At 45.4% G+C, this 21,660-nt stretch overlaps 1 protein-coding gene across 1 annotated transcript in view; it reads left to right on the top strand.

Moving 5' to 3' along the window:
• Positions 1-21,660, top strand: part of rsph14 (radial spoke head 14 homolog) — a 631,180-nt gene that overhangs the window by 541,395 nt on the left and 68,125 nt on the right. The window lies entirely within an intron of this gene.

Consider the following 21,660-nt stretch of genomic DNA (forward strand, 5'->3'; position numbering starts at 1 on the left):
GTGGTTGGGAACTGTAGAGGAGTGCAAGAGATGTAACAGGAAGAGATAACAAGGGACTGGCTATCTCTCTTTTTGCTCTCAGCAGAAAACCATCTCTTGCAGGCATTCTGTTTTGTGTTTGGTCCTTCTACAAATATATAAAAATGGGTTAAAAACCAACTGCAACCTGATCTCTGTGTACTAGAGCAAGAAGGTGTGCTATTCGAAGAAGTTGTGCTTGTGAACTGAAGTTTGTATGTACAGGGTTTGAACACAAGTACACTGTGAAGTTCACAGTTGAAGAACCATGCACTAGTCATCCTTGTATTCCAGGTTAAATGATTTTGTCTCCCTGCATACTGGACACCAGTGAGCTAACAAGTCAACCTGGAGGAAACTGGACACAAAGGATTCGGTCACTCTGAATGCTGCCAATGAACCACTTTTAAAAGGAAATAAGATTTAAAAATTTCAACTAACCCGTAAAAGAGAAGTTCTCAAAATCGACTGTTAATTCTTCAGTGTTGCGCTATCTGCTCTTCACAAAAATCCAGGAGAGTCTGATCCACATATCATTTCAATTTTATCTCTTTGGACTCACTTATAATTCCTGATCTGTGACCATATATGTTGCGTCACTAGTTCTTTTCACATTCAGAAACTAATTCATTCACTCTTTTGTCAACTCAAAAAATCCTGGTTAGGATGACTCTTTTTAAAATATAAATCCATTTGGTTCAAAAGGAAAGGATCTTTTTCAAATTAACCTTATTGTGACCCGCAAAGAGAGTGGGTAAACAATGGAGGAGAACCAATTCATCCCTCCTCAGCGAGAGTTTTTATGACTCAACTAGCCGTCTGGACCTGTCATAATTTGAGGATCTCCTTTTCAGGATCTGGGTGTTAAGTAAGTGAAGAAATTCCTCCTCATTACAATCCTAAATGATTGACCTGTTATCCTGAGACTGTGCCCTTGTGTTGTAGATTCCTGACCAGGGGAAATAATGACTGTAGCAGTGTAGATTGAGGAAGCAGTTAAAAGGGCATGCAGGATCCTGGGTTTCATAAATAGAAGCATAAATTCAAAAGCAAAAAAAGTCATCACCTGGAGTAAATGTATTCCATTCTGAGGACCACCACTTTTGAAAGGAAGTTGAATAATCAAAATGGATGAAGGAAAAAGGTTTACAAGAAAGGTATTGGGTTTGAGGGACTTACATAATGTGACTACAGTCGAGAAGCTAGGCTGTTCTCCTCACAGAAAAGAAGGTTGAGAGATTTGGTGGAAGCGTTCAAAGCTCTGAGGGTCTAGACAGAAAATAATGGGAAACCTCCCATTTTCCGAAGAGCCGAGAGCTAGAGGACACCCATTTATGATGAACAGAAAAAGGACCAAGCATAACATGAGGAGAAATGCTTCTTTACACGCAAAATTGTCATGAACAAGAACACCTCGCATGGCATGTAATTCAGTTGCGTATTCCAAAAGAATTGGATTGTTATCTGAAGTTTTAAAAAATAGTTACAGGACTTGGCACAATTGTGACAGAATGGAACTGAATGAACTGCTTTTGCAGAGATCATGCACAGACTTGAAGGCCAAATTTTTTTTGTGTTAATCAGATGTGGGCATCACTGCTCTGCCAGCAGTTATTGCTCATCTGAGTTGTCTTTGAGAAGGTGGTTGTGTGCTATTTTTTGAACCACTCAAATTTTTGGGGTGTAGGTTCACCCTCAATGCTGCTTCGGAGGGAGTTCCAGAATTTTGTACCAGCAACACTGAAGGAATGGCAATATATTGCCAAGTCAGGATGATAAGCGGCTTGGAGGGGAGCTCACAGATGGAGATGCTCCCATGCATCTGCTGCCCTTGTCCACCTACTTGCTGGTGGGATCATGGATTTGGAAATGCTGTTGAAGGGGCCTTGGGAGACAATGGCCTGGTGGACTGTTAATCCAGAGACTCAGGTAATTTTTTTGCAGAAATGAGTTAGAATTCCGCCGTGGAAGATAGGTCAAACACGGATGCAATAGCAACCTGGAATTAAGAGTCTAATGATGACCATGAATCCACTTTTGATTGCTGGAAAAATCCATTTGGTTCAATAATCCCATTTAGGGAAGGAAGCTGCCTTCTTTACCTGGTCTGGCCTACATGTGACTCCAGACCCACAGGAATGTGGTTGAGTCTCAAGTGCCTGCTGGGAATTAGGGATGGGCAATAAATGCTGGCCCAGCCAGTGATGTCCTCATCCTGTGAATGGGTGAGATACTTGGTGAGATACTTCAGTATAACTTGGAGATACAGTGCTGCTACTGGGTGTCAGAAGTGGAAGGAATGAATATTGAATGTGGTAGATGTGGAGCCAGTCAAGCAGTCCATTTTGCCCTTGATAGAATTGAGCTTCTTGAATGTTATTGGAACTCATCTAAGTATTGCTCTTTCTGTTCTGGGCCTTTCTGTATGATGCTTTCATGTTTCTTGATTATGTTGCTGCAGAGTTGGTGATTGAAGCAGATACTATATCAGCGCTTAAGATAGACTAAATAGGTAAGAAATGGGATGAGAACATGATGAGACAGGGAAAGAATATGGAGCAATTCTTGCTTCAGCTTAGAATTTTAATTTCTATGCAGTATTCAGAATTGAGAGTCTTCCATTGCAATAGGGTTAGGGGTTCTTAGGACTGCCCTTTTACTCTACTCATGGTCCAAACTCAGAATATAAATTGTTGATGTCAATCTCAAGCACTGCTCAAAGGAATGCCTTTCCCTTAAAGGGATATTCATTGTTTCATCGTCATTGATTCTGGAGCAGTGAAGAGGACCCAGATTCAAATCAGGCGACTTTCTGGGATAGATTGTCAAGACTCTTAAAATGTTCAAATTATGGCACTCAGCAATTTGGATCAATATTGAAGCTAAGGATCAAAAGTGAAGCAAAATCCAGACTTCCGAATACACTCGCCTTTTAGCACAGCCACCCTATTTAGTCTGTTTCATCCTTTCGCAAATGTGACCACCCAAAGACTCTGCTAGTTCTAGGTTTAACATTACATATCTAAGGTTGTTGATATGCTCGCTGAGCCAGTGGGTCTAGTTTTGTCACCCTGCTAGGTAACATTGTCAGTGTGCCTCTGGGGAAGCATCAGTGTTCTGTCCCACTTGCTATTTATGTGTCTCTGTTTGCTGGGGTGGCTAATATTACTTCTGGTTTTGTTTCTCAGTGATTTGTACACAAGGTCTAATTCATAATGTTTGTTGATGGAGTTCTGATTGGAATGCCAGGCCTCCAGGAATTCCCGGGCATAACCTGTTTGGCTTGTGTGATTATCAATGTCTTGTCCCAGTCAAATTTGTCTCCCTTGTTGTTCGTGTGTAATGAGACAAGTGAGAATTGGTCGTGTCTCTTGGTGACTAATTGGAGTTCATGTATCTGTATTGTCAGTTTTCTTCCAGTTTGGCCCATTGTAGTGTTTTTCACAGCCCTTGCATGGTATTTTGTATATTACACCAGTTTTGCTGGTTTGGGTATGGGATCCTTTACGTTTGTCAGTAGCTGTTGTAGGGTGGTTGTCGGTTTGTGGGCTACTCTGATACCTTGGGGTGTAACAATAATAACAAGCCAGACAGAACACCGATGCTTCACTGGCAGCACACTGACGATGTTACCTAGCAGGGTGACAAAACTAGACCCACTGGCTCAGCGAGCAAGTCTACAACCTTATCCACAGCCTAAGCTACAAATCTTCTTGAAAACTTTACAGATCTAAATACTTTATATTTCAACAGTAAGTATTTCCATAACCAACAGATCAGATCCAAGCTCTGCAATCTTGCAAAAATCTATTTGTAAATGGTAGTGGACAATTAAACAGTGGAGGAAGTGTCTTCGTAAATATCCCATCTCAATGATGGGGCTTTGAGGGCAGGGAGCGGGTCAGGTAGAGTGGGGGGAGGAGGCAGCACATAAATGCAAAAGATAAGGCTGAAACATTTGTAACTATCTTCTGCTAGAAATGCCAAGTGGATGATCCATCTCAGCCTCGCCCAGTGGTTCCCATCATCGCAGCTGCCAGTCTGCAGCCAATTCTATTCACTCCACATGATATCAGGAAAATTCTGAACGCACTGGAAACTGTCAAGGTTATGAGCCCTGACTACCTTCCAGCAATAATACTGATGACTTTGCTCCAGATTTTGCTGCACTTGTACTCAAGCTCTTCTACTATAGCTGAGAAATATTGCACAAGTATGCCCTGTACACAAGAATTCAACCTGAATAATTGCCACTCCATCAGTCTACTCTCAATCAGCAATAAAGTAATGGAAGGGGTCATCTATAGAACTATCAAGCAGCACTGCTTAGCAATATCCTACTCACTGATACTCAGCTTAGGTTCCGCCAGGGCATCTGGCTCCTGACTTCATTACAGCTTTGGTTCAAACATTGACAAAACAGTTGAATTCCATCGGTGAGGTGAGAGTGAAGACCCTTATGTCAAGGCTGTATTTAACTGAGTATAACATCAAGAAACCCTAAAAAAACTGAAACCAATGGGAATCAAGGGGCACATTCTCCACTGATTGGGGCCATACCTGGCACATAGGAAGATAGTTGTATTTATTGAAGGCCAATCATCTCAACTCCATGACATCTATTATATCTCTGCAGGAGTTCCTCAGTGTAGTGTCCTAGATCCAACCCTCTTCAGCTGCTTCATCCGTAACTTTCTCTCGATCATAAGGTCAGAAATGATGACTGCATAATGTCTAGCACCATTCGTGACTCCTCAGATACTATACTGAAGCTTTCCATATTTAAATGCAGCAAGATCTGGACAATATTCAGGCTTTTTCTGACAAGTGATGAGGGGCTGGAATGCCACAGACAGTCAATCACTATCTTCAATAAGAAAGAATCTAATCATTGCTCCTTGAAATTCAATGGCATTATGATTACCAAATCCCCCACAATCAACACCCTGGGGATTACCATTGACCAGACACTGAACTACACTGATGATATGAATGCAGTGGCTGTAAGAACAAGTTAGCAGCTAGGAATCTTGCAATGAGTAACTCACCTCCTGACTAACAAAGCCTGTCCACCATCTCCAAGGCACAAGTTAGGAGTGTGATGGAATACTCCCCACTTGCCTGGATCAGTTAGCTGCAACAGTACTCAAGAATCTTGACAGTGCAAAGAACAGAGTAGCCCACTAGATAGGCACAACATCCACAAACTTCAAGGAGTGACGATTAGATTCTTTATAAGTTAAGATGGCCATTGCTTGTCATTTTGAATGGCACGTCAGTTCATTACCACTCATTAGCCTGAGCCTAGGAATTGTCCACCATCAACTCTCAGTAGCTGTAGTCTGTACCACCTACAAGGTGAACTGCAGAAATTTACTAAGACTGCTTAGACAGCATCTTCCAAACCCATGAACTCTACCAACTGGAAAGACAAAGGTGATAAAAACATGGGAACACCACTGTATTCAAATTCCATTCCAAAATTCTGACTTGGAAATAAATTGTCACAGGGTCACTACATCACACGGACTGCAGTGGTTCAAGGCAACAGCTCACCACCACCTTTGCAAGGTCAACTAGAGATGGGCAGTAAATGCTGGCCTGGACAGCAAAGCCAATTTCCACTGAGCAATAAAAACAAATAAATAGAAAATGCACTGGTTAAGGTCATATGTCATGCAGTCACTATTTTGCTTTACAATATATTTCAAAATGTAACACTTTTGAGAAGTAAGAGATTAGATTCCCTACAATGTGGAAACAGGCCCTTCAGCCCAACAAGTCCACACCACTCCTTGCAGCATCCCACCCAGACCCATTCCCCTATAACCCACACACCCCTGAACACTACGGGCAATTTAGCATGGCCAATCCACCTAGCCTGCACATCTTTGGGCTGTGGGAGGAAACCAGAGCACCCGGAGGAAACCCACACAGATACGGGGAGAATGTACAAACGCCACACAGACAGTTACCCAAGGGTGGAATCGAATGGGTCCCTGGTGCTGTGAGGCTGCAGTGCTAACCACTGAGCCACCGTGCCGCCCAAACTAGTGCTGGATTAAAACATACCAATAACACCTGATCTTTAAATCAGTCTGTTTTAGTACACCAATTATCTCCCTCAAGCTGAAATTGAAAACGTAATTATTCACAGATTAGAAATACATACTGAAGATTTATCAATCCAGGTTATTATCTTCGGGCTTCAGAATACAGCACAATTGTTAAATATTCGGTTGTTGATGGTGAACTGGAGTATTTAGCAAGTCACAACTTGTAACTGTTTTGTTGCAGCCATAGTCTGGATTGGGGGGAAATTATTTACCATTCTGTCCTATACAATAATAATTAGCACCTTTTTAAATGCTTACATAGTAAGTAGGACAGAGAGAGGGATTTATTTGTCTCAGAGCTTTGAGCAATCATGGAACTGTAATCTTTAAACTGGCTTGATGATGTGCTGTAAGGTGAGTTCCTTGGTGCTGATTGTTTTCGTGACTGTGTTGGTGAGCAATAGAAGCAGGGATGTTTTGACCAACGTGAAATTGGGAACATTGAACAGCGTGGATGCACTCATGGTGGAGCATGATGTGGATGTGGAGCACAGGATCAATCAGCATTGCTGGTAACTGAGCTAGGAAACATATCAGCAGGGAATCGTGGGATGTGTTTAATTTGTGTAGGCAAAAGTTATGAGGTGTTCTTGTTGCCAAGGGTGATTGGTAGAGAGAGAAATGAAAATAGGAGAGAACAGAATCAAGCTGGGACATAAATAAGTGAATGAACAAGACAGGAAAATACATAAAGTAGCTGATGCTTCTAAAGCAAGAAAAAAGACAAGCAGTGGCCCCTGGAGAAAGAGAAACAATCTACAGGGATGGCTCAAGGCAAGAAAAGTAAAACAAGGAAACAGGACCCATGCATGAAAGGAGGAGAAAGAAGAATAGAGATTAATGCTGTAAAGAAGCAACTTTTTTTTATCAACTTATTTTTTGAATCAACCTGTTCAGAGACTTTATTTTCCCCCTGTGGAGCAGGTGGGGCTTGAAACCAGGCTTCCCTGGGCAGGGGCTCTGTAACTGTTCCGAGACAGGAAAGTATTTATTCAACTGCCCTTCATAAATAAAAGCAAAATGCTGCAACATTAAGGAAATCTGGAAAAAAACCCCAGAAAATGTTGGCGAAACTGAGCAAATCTGGCAGCAGCTGTGGAGAGAGAAAAACAGTTTTGAATCCAATAGACTCTTCTTCAGAAGGATTGTTTTTTGATTGGTTCCAGGGAAATTTGAGCCAAACATGATTTTGTTCCCCTCCATGCCCTGGACTTGCATTTGCTACTGAATCTGCCAAAGTCACCATTCTGAGAAATAGCTAAGATGAGATTTTTTAAATTCATTCAAGGAACGTGAACATTTCGGGCTGGTCCAGCATTTATTGTTCGTCCATATTTGCCCTTGAGAAGATGGGGATGAGCTGCCTTCTTGAACTGCTGCAGCCCATGTGCTGTAGGGACATATACGATGCCATGCAGGAGGAAGTTCCAGGATTTTGACTCAGTGGCAGTGAAAGAATGGCAGTATATTTCCAAGTCAGGCTAGTGAGTGGTTTGGAGGGAACTTGCAGATGATGGTGTTTGCATGTATCTTCTGTCTTTTACCTTCTAGGTGGAAGTGATTTTGGTTTTGTTCGGGACTGCCTATGGATCTTTGGTGAATTTCTGCAGTGCACCTTTTATATGGTAAGTACTGCTGCTACTGAGCATTGGAAGGGAGTTAGTGTTTGAGGATGTGGTGCCAGTAAAGTGGGCTACTTTGTCCTGGCTAGTATTAAACTTCTTGAGCATTGTTGGAGCTGCACCCATCCAGGCAAGTGGAGTGTATTCCATCACACTCCTGACTTGTGCCTTGTAGTTGGTGGACAGGCTTTGAGGAGTCAGGAAGTGAGTTACTCGCTGGACGATTCCAAACCCCTGACTTGGTTTTGTTGTTATGGCATTTATATGGCCAGCCCATTTCAGTTTCTGGTCAATGATAGTGGGGGAATTCAATGATGGTAATACCATTGATTGTCAAAGGGTGATGGTTAGACTCTGTTTTGTTGAAGGTGCTCATTGCCTGGCACTTGTATGGTACAAATGTTACTTGCCACCTGTCCAGATCTTGCTGCACTTAGACTGTGACAGCTTCAGTATCTCAGGCATTGCATGAATTTGAAAATAAGAAGAGAAGCTTTGGCTGATATGTTAGCTGAAGGCGAGTGAGAAGAGGAGTGAAATTTTGTTGGTATTGGTGGGCATTTAATCAGTCTGGGGTCCCAACCCCTTTGCTCTGATAAAACCATAAATCACTGAGTCCATGATTGGCCACTAAAGAGCCCAAATAACAGCCTGTTACTGGTATTTACCCAAGCCCATGGGGTTGTGGCATGCATGAAATCTGCAATACAAGTCTAGCTGGGGCCAGGGATTTGTTTATTGGTACTTAGTCTCTGATTGAGAGAACAGTATCAAAAAGGTGGAGTCTTTTGAGAGCCATGACCCTGTTCCTGCCACTAACAACCCTCCACGGTGGCTGATCCCATCCCTCAATGCCCTGTCTCATCAGCGCTCCCCTGAGGTCTGAGTCCTTATGGGTTGGCTCTGAGATAGGTGTATTACTGGCAGTATCCATGCCTGAATGATGGTGGTGACAAACAATAAAGAGGATGGGTCTTCCACCATTCCATGGGGTTATTGACTTCAAAGAAAGGTCACTACTGCCCAGTTAAGAGACAATGTGAGGTTCTCATCGGCCCTCCAGCCTATAGGCGAGAACCCCATTACCACCTGTGAACACTGTATTAAGTAGGCGTGCAGAGATTACCTTAGTATGAATCTTTTTATTATTCAGTCACCGGTTGGCATTTATTGCCTATACCCAGTTGACCTTGAAAAGGTCCTTTGGGTCAAATGGCCTGCAGTGGTGCTTTGGATTCTTATGTAATTTTGTGTGCTCACCTGACAATTCCATCAGCTTCAACAGATAAAGCCATTTTCTAATATATTCCATGAGGCTTTTTTTGGCATTTAAAATAATCCTATTTCATATGCTAACCTTGTGTATTTGGTTCCAGAGAATAAGCAACTTGAATTGCTTCTCTTGCTTTTTGTCCTCTGAATTATGTCCAGCTGGTACTGTTTTACAATTATAATGCAAACATGCTAAAATCCCCAGTGAGACAAGGTTTCTGGCCATTGTGTGCCCCATTACTTGGTGTGACACTAAGTAAACAAGAATCATATTCACATATAAAGCATATTATTTGGTTTATATTAACTATGTAGGAAACACTTTGAAAGTCTTGCACATAGCATTCTTTTGCAGGACACTTATGGTGCAGTGGTAGTGTCCCTACGTCTGAGCTAGAAGACCCAGGCTCAAGTCCTACCTGCTCCAGAGTTATGTAGTTACATCCCTGAGCAGGCTGAGTAAAAGCACATGTACTTAACGCAAGAATTTTATTTCTAACTTGCTATTTTCATTATACCCTTCATCTCTGAGTCAGGAAGTGCAGAACTGAGGGAGTGCTGCATTGTTAGAGGTGCTATCTTTCAGTTGAGACATTAAAGTGAAGCTCTGTTGACACACCCGGTGGGTGTAGAAATAATTGTACTGACGAAGTGAGATGACAAGATGTAGAGCTGGATGAACACAGCAGGCCAAGCAGCATCAGAGCAGCAGGAAAGCTGATGATTCGGGCCTAGACCCTTCTTCGGGCCCGAAACATCAGCTTTCCAGCCCCTCTGATGCTGCTTGGCCTGCTGTGTTCATCCAGCTCTACACCTTGTTATCTCAGATTCTCCAGCATCTGCAGTTCCTACTATCTCTGAAACTATCTTAAGCGACACTGGTTAATCCATTATTCATCATATGAGAACCTGTGGGGTGGTTCTGGAGCAATGTGTGTGCGTGAGGTTGATGTTACTCTGTACAGTTTTCATGCCTATTTCTTGTATGCCCATCTCACATTGATGCTGCAGCAGACAGAGAAAGAGACAGAACAGGTCAGTGCCAGTGCTTTATCATGATAAAACAGTGAAAGTACAGGATGTGAAGCCATGCAGTGACCAGACTGACTAACAACCTGACTGTCTGGTACAAAAACCACACACCCGGACACACTAGGGACATTTCTATGTGCAAACTGGCCTCGATATTTATCTCAAGAACAACTTTATATGCACCTTTAATGTAGTAAACTCTTAAAATGTGCTTTGACAGAAGTATTAATGCATAATGATTTGATGCCAAGATACATGAGGGACGTTCGGGCTTAGTCGAAATGATAAATTTCAAGGACCGTCCTTAAGGAAGAAAATGGGAGATAGGCTGAGAGTTTTAGTGGGTGAATTGCAGACCCTGTTGGCTAATGGTGGGGAGATTAACTTCAGGGAAGTGTAAGACGCAGGAATTAAAGGAGCAGAGACATTTCGTAAGGTTATACAATGGAGGGGAGGTTAGAGAGATAGGCAAGTTGCTGGAGGGATTTGAAAGCAAGGGGCCGAACTTTACAGTGAGCTGGGGGTAGGTTTGAAAGGTGGGAGTGGGGGCGTACTGTAAAAATTTGTGTGTGCCTTTCCTGCTCACTTTCTCCCTGGCTGCAACTTTCTGGCTAGCAAAGGTCATCAATGAGTGGGACAGCATGCAGGAAAGATCGTTTGGTCCTAGAGTGGGAAGGGGTGAGGAATGCCTCTTTCATGATGTGCCTTTTGGATTGGATGCTATCCACAAGGCCTACCATGCCAACCCACCTCCCCACTTATGCTTCCACTGATATCCCCCACACCCCCACCGTTCCAGCCAGCCTGTGTGCCCTATGCCCGTCTGGTGACGTTACATAATCAAAAACAAGGCTGCGCTTCAAAAGTATTTCATTGTGGAGAAGACAGCTTTTAGTATGAGGCAAAAGCAGAAATTGTTGGAAAGACTCAGCAGGTCTGACAGGATCTGTGGAGAGAAAGCTGCATCAATATTCCGAGTCCAGAGACCCTTCGTCAGGACCAATGAGGTGTTGGCAATGTCCAGTATGGTTTATTTGGCCATAAAATGACAAACTTGTGGAGATGACTGTTGTGTATTTCATATTTCAGGCTCAGATTGACTAGGTTAGCTCTTGGAGTCTGCCAACTCTATCAATGTGATCAGTCAATTGTTTAGATATGATTTCTAGCTTTTGGTTAGCACCATATCTGATGCTACTTCAGGAAGGCATTTGACAAGGTTCCTCTTGGAGACTGGTGAGCAAATTTAGATCACATGGAATACAGGAAGAGCTACCTATTAGGATATAGAATTGGCTCGAAGGTAGAAGACAGAGGGTGGTGGTGGAGTGTTGCCTTTTAAACTGGACGTCTGTGACTGGTGGCATGCCACAAGGATCAGTGCTGGATCCATTGTTTTTCATTACTTATACAAATGATATGGATGTGAACATGGCAGGTATGTTTGGTAATTTTACAGATGACACCAAAATTAGAGAGTAGTGGACAGTGAAGAAGGTTACTTCAGAGTACAACAGGATCTTGATGGAGTTTAATTTAGATAAATTAGGTGCTGCATTTTGGAAATGCAAATCAGGGCAGGACCTATACACTTAATGGTAACGTCCTGGGGAATGTTGCTGATCAAAGGGACCTTGGAGTGCAGGTCTATAGTTCCTTGAAGGTGGAGTTGCAGGTAGATAGGATAGTGAAGAAGCTGTGTAGGTACGCTTGCCTTTTTTTGGTCAGTGCATTGAGTATAGAAGTTGGGAGGTTATTGTCGCGCTGTGCAGGACACTGGTTAGGCCACTTTTGGAATACCCATGTGTGATTCTGGTCTCCCTGTTATCGGAAGGATATTGTGAAACATGGAAGAGTTCAGGAAAGATTTACAGGGATGTTGCCAGGGTTGGAGAGTTCAGGAGAGGCTGAATAGGCTGGGACTATTTTCCCTGGAGGGTCAGAGGCTGAGGAGTGACCTTATTGAGGTTTATAAAATCATGAGGGGCATGGATGAGGTAATGAAACAAGCCCTTTTCCTCAGGGTGCAGGAGTCCAAAACTAGAGGGCATAAGTTGAAGGTGAGAGGAGAAAGATTTAAAAGAGATCTAAAGGGCATCATTTTCACACCGAGGGTGGTGTGTGGATGGAATGAGCTGCCAAAAGAAGTGGTGGAGGCTGACACAACCTCACCATTTAAAGGGCATCTGGGTGGGTAAATGAATAGGAAGGGTTTAGAGGGATATGAGCCAAATGCTGGCAAATGGGACTGGATTAATTTGGGATATCTGGTTGGCAAGGACAAGTTGCACTGAAGAGTCTGTTTCCGTGCTGTACATCTCTATGACTCTGTGGTTAATGCTGCCTTTCCTCCTTTTCCCTGCCTAAAGGTGAAGCTGTGTTGCTAAATGTTTTCTGTAGGGAAATGTGAAAGTTGAGCATTCAGTAGGTTAGGAAAGTTGATATGCAGCTGTTTCCCTGATTGCCGCAGTCAAACCCATCACTGTTGTGCAAGTGGTTTATCAATATGGCTGTAGGATTGCTCCCAGTTCTGTCCTGGTTGCCTTGGTGAATCATTGTGTCTCTGTGTAAATGTATTTGTGTGTAACCAAGTTATAAATGTCTGGTTCTGTGTATTTGTAAATACAGATGTTTAAGCTGCCATTGTAACTGATACGCCTCCTTTACGCCCAGTCAGTCACTCATCTCCATAAACTTGCAAAAACGCCACAATGCATAAAGGCTCCAATTGAGCAGATAATGGAAAAAGTCCTGAACCAATGATTGCAGCTCATTGAACAGGTTAAAATCTCTTTGTGGCATTGAACAGTTACGCAGCTCTGCAGTAAAGATCCATAACTGAAGAAGAGGAAATAAACCGAAGGCATAGTGAAAACAGCTTGTGATAAAACACTTCCAGAAGTAAAAAATCAACACCTTCCGTCAAGCACGTGTTTCAAATGGCACCTGATTGCAACACCTCAGTCACACATTTCATTCAATGCTCTACCTCTCCCGTCATTGCTCTTAGACATTGGGAATCGGCTAATAATGCTAATCCCACATTTACACTTCCAGTGTGCCAAACCTCAGATTCTTCATTCTCAATTCTGTCTCTACTTCACAGTAAAGTCAGATTGGGTTCCACTTTACTCCCTCACAAGAGCAGCTCCACTGGGTTTGTGTAAAACCCCAGACCCTCAACCAGCTCAGATCTCAGGACATCTTACCAACTTGAACAAACCCAGAGCCCTCACCCCAGCTCCATTTCACCAACTCGAACAAACCTGGGACCCTCACCCCAGCTCCACTTCACCAGCTTGAACAAACCTAGGACCCTCATCCCAGCTCCATTTCACCAGCTTGAACAAACATGGGACCCCAATCCAGCTGCACCTCACTAGCTTGAACAAACCTAGCACCCTCACCCCAGTTCAGTCAGATACTAGAACCATTTTTCTAGCTCCAACACACTCTGTCAATGTGTAATTAAACCTTATCACCTTCTCCCAGTACAACCAAGTACAAAACCCCAAAAATGTTGCAGGGATCCTCCTGATGTCCCAAAATAACACTGGAAGAAAAAGTAAAATACCTTTGGAAATGGTTTAAATGGCTCTTGTTAGCTTCTTACTCCAATTTTTTGCAACTTCTGTTGTTGAGGTAGCTGCAAAGCAACTCATGTGTAGTCTTTGGTGCCCTACACAATGAACAAGCCATATACTCAATGCAACATCTTCTCTTGGGAAACAAGATGCAATATATCCCCCTCTCTTTGCACACAGACTTTCAGTGACCTGCATTATGCAGAGGGAGATAGTGAACAGAAAATGGTGGAGGTAGAATCTGCTCCATTATGGAAGGAACTTTCTTTTTGTCAAACAGTTTAAGAGTATTATTCAGAGTTCTGAATCTGACAATATTCTATAGAAAACAGAGTTTTGAAATGAATTCCTTTTACTTAGAAATCAGCCTGAGATGATAAATGTGATGATTAACAGTCTGATAGTACTGTCACTCGGTAATCACATTAACATGCACAGACTGTGTACTCTACTTTAGCTTGGAGTGATGGAAAGAAAAAACCTCATAAGAGCTATCATTTTGGCATTGATTCAATGGAGCTCTTTTCAGAAGGAGATTTCCTTGTCCATGTTAAACCTGATATGATGGGATTCCATGGAACCAGTTTCAATGTTCAGGACCCCCAGGGAAACATCTTCCCGAATGCAGCTGAGGTGAGGCAGAGTAGTGCCAGGGTCAGTCAGCGTGGTGCCAGGGTCAGTCAGAGCCGGACTGAGGTCAGTCAGTGTGGTACCAGGGTCAGTCAGAGCGGGACTGAGGTCAGTCAGCATGGTGCCAGGGTCAGTCAGAGCGGGACTGAGGTCAGTCAGCGTGGTGCCAGGGTCAGTCAAAGTGGGACATGGGTCAGTCAGAGCAGGACTGAGGTCAGTCAGCATGGTGCCAGGGTCAGTCAGTGCGGGACTGAGGTCAGTCAGTGTGGTGCCAGGGTCAGTCAGAGCAGGACTGAGGTCAGTCAGCATGGTGCCAGGGTCAGTCAGAGCGGGACTGAGGTCAGTCAGTGTGGTGCCAGGGTCAGTCAGAGCAGGACTGAGGTCAGTCAGTGTGGTGCCAGGGTCAGTCAGAGCAGGACTGAGGTCAGTCAGCGTGGTGCCAGGGTCAGTCAGCGCGGGACTGAGGTCAGTCAGCATGGTGCCAGGGTCAGTCAGAGCGGGACTGAGGTCAGTCAGCGTGGTGCCAGGGTCAGTCAAAGTGGGACATGGGTCAGTCAGAGCAGGACTGAGGCCAGTCAGCGTGGTGCCAGGGTCAGTGAGTGCGGGACTGAGGTCAGTCAGTGTGGTGCCAGGGTCAGTCAGAGCAGGACTGAGGTCAGTCAGTGTGGTGCCAGGGTCAGTCAGAGCAGGACTGAGGTCAGTCAGCGTGGTGCCAGGGTCAGTCAGCGTGGTACCAGGGTCAGTCAGCATGGTGCCAGGGTCAGTCAGAGCGGGACTGAGGTCAGTCAGCGTGGTGCCAGGGTCAGTCAAAGTGGGACATGGGTCAGTCAGAGCAGGACTGAGGTCAGTCAGCGTGGTGCCAGGGTCAGTCAGAGCAGGACTGAGGTCAGTCAGCGTGGTGCCAGGGTCAGTCAGAGCAGGACTGAGGTCAGTCAGCATGGTGCCAGGGTCAGTCAGAGCGGGACTGAGGTCAGTCAGCGTGGTGCCAGGGTCAGTCAAAGTGGGACATGGGTCAGTCAGAGCAGGACTGAGGTCAGTCAACGTGATGCCAGGGTCAGTCAGTGCGGGACTGAGGTCAGTCAGCGTGGTGCCAGGGTCAGTCAGAGCGGGACTGAGGTCAGTCAGCATGGTACCAGGGTCAGTCAGAGCCGGACTGAGGTTAGTCAGCATTGTACCAGGGTCAGTCAGAGCGGGACTGAGGTCAGTCAGAGCAGGACTGAGGTCAGTCAGCATGGTACCAGGGTCAGTCAGAGCCGGACTGAGGTCAGTCAGAGCAGGACTGAGGTCAATCAGCGCGTGACTGAGGTCAGTCAGAGTGAGACATGAGTCAATCAGTGTGGGAAATGGGTCAGTCAGTGTGAGACATGGGTCATTCAGAACAGTACCAGGGTCAGTCAGAGTGGGACATGAATTAGTCAGAGTGGGACATGAGTCAGTCAGAGCAGGACATGGGCCAGAGAGAACAGGACATGGGTCAGTCAGAGTGGGACATGGGTCAGTCAGAGCAGGACTGAGGTCAGTCAGCGTGATGCCAGGGTCAGTCAGAGCGGGACTGAGGTCAGTCAGAATGGTACCAGGGTCAGTCAGAGCCGGACTGAGGTTAGTCAGCATGGTACCAGGGTCAGTCAGAGCGGGACTGAGGTCAGTCAGAGAAGGACTGAGGTCAGTCAGTGTGATGCCAGGGTTAGTCAGTGCAGGACTGAGGTCAGTCAGTGTGGTGCCAGGGTCAGTCAGAGCAGGACTGAGGTCAGTCAGCGTGGTGCCAGAGTCAGTCAGAGCGGGACTGAGGTCAGTCAGCATGGTGCCAGGGTCAGTCAGAGCGGGACTGAGGTCAGTCAGCGTGGTGCCAGGGTCAGTCAAAGTGGGACATGGGTCAGTCAGAGCAGGACTGAGGTCAGTCAGCGTGGTGCCAGGGTCAGTCAGAGCAGGACTGAGGTCAGTCAGCATGGTGCCAGGGTCAGTCAGAGCGGGACTGAGGTCAGTCAGCGTGGTGCCAGGGTCAGTCAAAGTGGGACATGGGTCAGTCAGAGCAGGACTGAGGTCAGTCAGCGTGGTGCCAGGGTCAGTCAGAGCAGGACTGAGGTCAGTCAGCATGGTGCCAGGGTCAGTCAGAGCGGGACTGAGGTCAGTCAGCGTGGTGCCAGGGTCAGTCAGAGTGGGACTGAGGTCAGTCAGCTTGGTACCAGGGTCAGTCAGAGCCGGACTGAGGTTAGTCAGCATGGTACCAGGGTCAGTCAGAGCGGGACTGAGGTCAGTCAGTGCAGGACTGAGGTCAGTCAGCATGGTACCAGGGTCAGTCAGAGCCGGACTGAGGTCAGTCAGAGCAGGACTGAGGTCAATCAGCGCGTGACTGAGGTCAGTCAGAGTGAGACATGGGTCAATCAGTGTGGGAAATGGGTCAGTCAGTGTGAGACATGGGTCATTCAGAACAGTACCAGGGTCAGTCAGAGTGGGACATGAATTAGTCAGAGTGGGACATGAGTCAGTCAGAGCAGGACATGGGCCAGAGAGAACAGGACATGGGTCAGTCAGAGTGGGACATGGGTCAGTCAGAGCAGGACTGAGGTCAGTCAGCGTGATGCCAGTGTCAGTCAGAGCGGGACTGAGGTCAGTCAGAATGGTACCAGGGTCAGTCAGAGCCGGACTGAGGTTAGTCAGCATGGTACCAGGGTCAGTCAGAGCGGGACTGAGGTCAGTCAGAGCAGGACTGAGGTCAGTCAGTGTGATGCCAGGGTTAGTCAGTGCAGGACTGAGGTCAGTCAGTGTGGTGCCAGGGTCAGTCAGAGCAGGACTGAGGTCAGTCAGCGTGGTGCCAGAGCCAGTCAGAGCGGGACTGAGGTCAGTCAGCGTGGTGCCAGGGTCAGTCAAAGTGGGACATGGGTCAGTCAGAGCAGGACTGACATCAGTCAGCGTGGTGCCAGGGTCAGTCAGTGCGGGACTGAGGTCAGTCAGCGTGGTGCCAGGGTCAGTCAGAGCAGGACTGAGGTCAGTCAGCGTGGTACCAGGGTCAGTCAGAGCCGGACTGAGGTCAGTCAGCATGGTACCAGGGTCAGTCAGAGCGGGACTGAGGTCAGTCAGAGCCGGACTGAGGTCAGTCAGCATGGTACCAGGGTCAGTCAGAGCCGGACTGAGGTCAGTCAGAGCAGGACTGAGGTCAATCAGAGCGTGACTGAGGTCAGTCAGAGTGAGACATGGGTCAATCAGTGTGGGAAATGGGTCAGTCAGTGTGGGACATGGGTCATTCAGAACAGTACCAGGGTCAGTCAGAGTGGGACATGGATTAGTCAGAGTGGGACATGAGTCAGTCAGAGCAGGACATGGGCCAGAGAGAACAGGACATGGGTCAGTCAAAGTGGGACATGGGTCAGTCAGAGCAGGACATGGGTCAGTCAAAGTAGGACATGGGTCAGTCACAGCAGGACATGGGTCAGAGAGAACAGAACATGGGTCAGTCAGAATGGGACTAAGGTAAGGAAGTAGAGAAATAGATATGTAAGCAGATCATAGAAAGATGCAAAAATTAGCTGTTGTAGTGGCAATTTTAACTTCCCCGGTATTCACTTAGACTTCCTTAGTGCCAGAGCTTAGATGGGGCAGAATTTTATTGGTGCATACAATCAAACCATAGACTCCCTACAGTGTGGAAGCAGGCCATTTGGCCCAACTAGTCCACAAAACCCCTCTAAGAGCATCCCACCCAGATCCACCCCTGTACGCTTTTTCTGTAACCCTACATTTCCCATGTCTAATCTGCCTAATTACACCCCAACACTGAAGGCAATTTACCATGGTCAATCCACCTAACCTGCACGTCTTTGGACTGTGGGAAGAAACCAGAGCACCCAGAGGAAACGCACACACACACACGGGGAGAACATGCAAACTCCACACAGACAGTCGGCTGAGGGTGGAATCGAACTCATGTCCCTGGTGCTGTGAGGTGGAAAAGGATAAGACTGGGGTCCTTGGGTGAAAATGCCAAATTGAGCAGAAGGCTAACTATAATAGTATTAGACAGGAACTGGGAAATTGGATTGGGTTCAGCTGTAGCGAAAGAAGATACAAAGATCTCTCTAAAGGTTGCAGGGTAAACTCACATCTGACAAATGGGAGTGGTTTAAACGTCAATTGACCAGGATTCAGGACCAGCATGTTCCTGTGAACGTGAAAGATAAGGATGGCAAGTTCCAGGAACCTTGGACAACAAGAGATATTGTAAGTTCAGTTGAAAAGAGAAAGGGAGAATGTATAAGGTTTAGGAGGCAGAAATCAAAAAAAGCCCTTGAGGTGTATGAAGGAAGCAGAAAAAGACTTAAAGATAAATTAGGAGGGCTAGAATGTCCTTGGCAAGTAGGATTAAGGAAAATCCCAAGGCATTTTATATCTGTATTTGGAGCAAAAGGGAAAGGGTAGTTCAACTCAAGGACAAAGGAGGAAATTTATGTGGGGAACCAGAAGAAGTGGGTGAGATCCTCAATGAGTACTTCTCATTTGTATTCACCAAGGAGAAAGACATGGATGATGGACAGTTTAGAGACAGGTTTATTGATATTCTAGGACACGTTGATATTAAGAAGCAGGAAGTGTAATGTGTCTTGAAAACCATTAAGGTAGATAAGTTCCCAGGGCCTGAAAGGATCTATCCCAGGATACTGAAGGAGGCAAGGGAGGAGAGTGCTGGGACGTTTACAGAGATCTTTATGTCTTCTACAGCTACAGCTGAGGTCCCAGCAGACAGGAGAATAACCAATGCTGTTCATTTGCTCAAGAAGGGCAACAGGAGTTATACAGGAAAGGAATCAGCCAGTGAGCCTTACATCAACGGTAGGCACATTATTAGAGAAGATTCTTAGGGACAAAATTTACTAATATTTGGAGAAGAGTGGACTTATTAGAGATAGTTAGCATGGCTTTATTTTGGGGGAGGTCTTATCTCACAAACTTGAATATATTTTATCAGGCAAAGTGCTAAAGATGACTGATGAAGATAGGGCAGTGGATGTTGTCTATATGATCTTTACTAAAGCATTTGATAAAACGCCTCATGGGAGCATGGCCCAGAAGATCAAATCGCGTGGAATCCATGGTGGGTTGACAATTTGGACACAAAATTGGAATGAATATAGGTGAAAGAGAGTATTTGTGGAGGTCTAGGACCAGTGTTGTTTCACAAGGATTGGTGCTGGGACCTCTGTTGTTTGTAATATGTAAACGATTTGGATGAAAATATCGGTGGTCTGATGAGAAAGTTTGCACAACAATTGTTGGAGTTGTGGACAGTGAAGAAGCTTATCAAAGGATATGGCAAGATAAAGTGTGGTGATTGTAATAAGATCTACCAGGTGGACATCATAAAATATGAGTTCCCTCATTGGGCTGGTCCAAACAAGGAGCCCTGGCTGACAGGTAAAAAGACATTCTGACACTCTGAGAGCTGGCACTGATGGAGCTGGACCATTGTTAAGGACTTTCTAAGTGTAAATAAAGGGTGACTGGATGACAGGATACCAGTCTCTGTGGAATTATTTCAGTGAGAACGAGAGAGAGATACCCGAAGAAACCCAATCACAAAAGTCAACTTTGAATTGGGGTAAGCATTTCTGACATCATGCTGTTATTTGGGAAGCTTGCTTCATTCGACCTTGTTGTCGAAGTCTGGGCCCTGTGTATAAAAAGAATGCATTTTTTTTTCCAGGCAGATGATATTGGGGCAGATAGAAAGCAGTGAGTAATTCTCCTGATAGCTTGTGGACCTGCAGCTTTTTGGTTATTAGGAGCCTAACTCTCCCTGAGGCACTGAATACTAAAATCTTCCAAAGGTTGATGGATTTAGTTAAGGGACAATACAACACCAAGCCTCGTCTAATTCTGAGACGTTATTATTTTTATTCAGCAATTCGAGAACCAGGGGCGTTCTTATTGGGATTTTTGACTAGGTTAAGATGATTGGCAGAGACTTTGGTTTAAGCCTTAATGAGACACTGAGAGACTGGTTGATATGTGGGATGATTGATGTAACCATGCAAAAGGACCTACCAGCTGAAGCTCAACTGGACTTCAAACAGACGCTACAACTGGCTTTATCATTAGAAAATGCAGCAGGTGCAGGCTATTCCGATGAAAGTGGACACCCTCGCCAGGCTGACTGAGCTTGGAGATCACCACTTGACTGTAGGCAATCGCATAGCCTCACTTAAGATAGATCCTGAACAGAGGGACTCCAGGTCAGCCCACAACAAAACTCAAAACAAGGCCAAACCTCAGCCAAATGGTTAAAATTTTCTTAAGGGAGCCAGCCGGCAATCCATTGTAGTTGCTGCTTGTATGTGAACGTGAGAAAACAAAGGAGTCCTTCTAGTCCTGAATTGAGTAAGAGAATTCAGAGGCTGGTGTCCAGGAGAGTGCACATCCTGGAAACTCCAGCTACATCTGGTTTCGAACAGTTAAATTGCTTAGCAATGTCCAAATCAGAACCAATTAAAATAACATATGGCCAAATGGGCACTGGTTCCAATAGAGGGTGATCCCAGTGCAGCCATTTCAGTGATCGCAGAACCAGTTCTTAACAAAATTTGCTCTGGGCTCCAACTCTTAGGTTTGTGTATGACCTTGGCCAGACTGAGAACCTAGACCAGGGAATGTTTACAGATTAAGGGTGCAACTTTGTTCCACTGTCTTATGAGAAGCAGTTGGTTCAGTTACCGCTGATTGTAGTAAGGGGCTCGGCTCCAAGCTTGATGGAGAGTAAACGGTTGAGAAAGAGTGACCTAGGGCTGGGTTAACATTTTTCAATTAGAAAACGGCTGCCTGAGGGAAGTCCTAATTAAATACCTGGGAGCTTTTCAGGAAGGTCTAGGGACTATCAAAGGAGCCAAGGCCACTTTTCACATTGACCGGGAAGCAATTCCACAATTCTCCAAGGCCTGCTTAGTGCCATTTGCCTCTCGCAGCACTGGTCGTACAGATTGGGAATCTCGTCGGGTCGGTTTGCCTTTGCGGAGATTTTAATCAAAAGGTTAACTGCTTTTTGCAACTGGATAAATATCGAATCCCTTGCATAGAGGATTTATACACAAAGCTGGCAGGGGGATGGCCTTCGTGATGCTGGACATGAGCCATGCGCGCCTGCAGTTGTGGTTAGATGACGATTCCCAGAAGAATGCTAGAACTAATAAGGGTTTGTACCAACATATGAAACTGCCATTTGGGGTATCATCAACGGATGATGGAGAACATTTTGCAAGGTCTACTCCAGGTTATCATTTATCTAGATGACGTGCTAATAACAGGCAAGACCAATAAGGAGCACATAGAGAACTTGGACATAGCCCTTAGACATTTCTCACAGGTGAGCATATTCTTAAACAGGGAAAAGTGTGTATTTCG

Source organism: Stegostoma tigrinum, chromosome 26, assembly GCF_030684315.1.
Source record: "Stegostoma tigrinum isolate sSteTig4 chromosome 26, sSteTig4.hap1, whole genome shotgun sequence".
Lineage (NCBI taxonomy): Eukaryota > Metazoa > Chordata > Chondrichthyes > Orectolobiformes > Stegostomatidae > Stegostoma > Stegostoma tigrinum.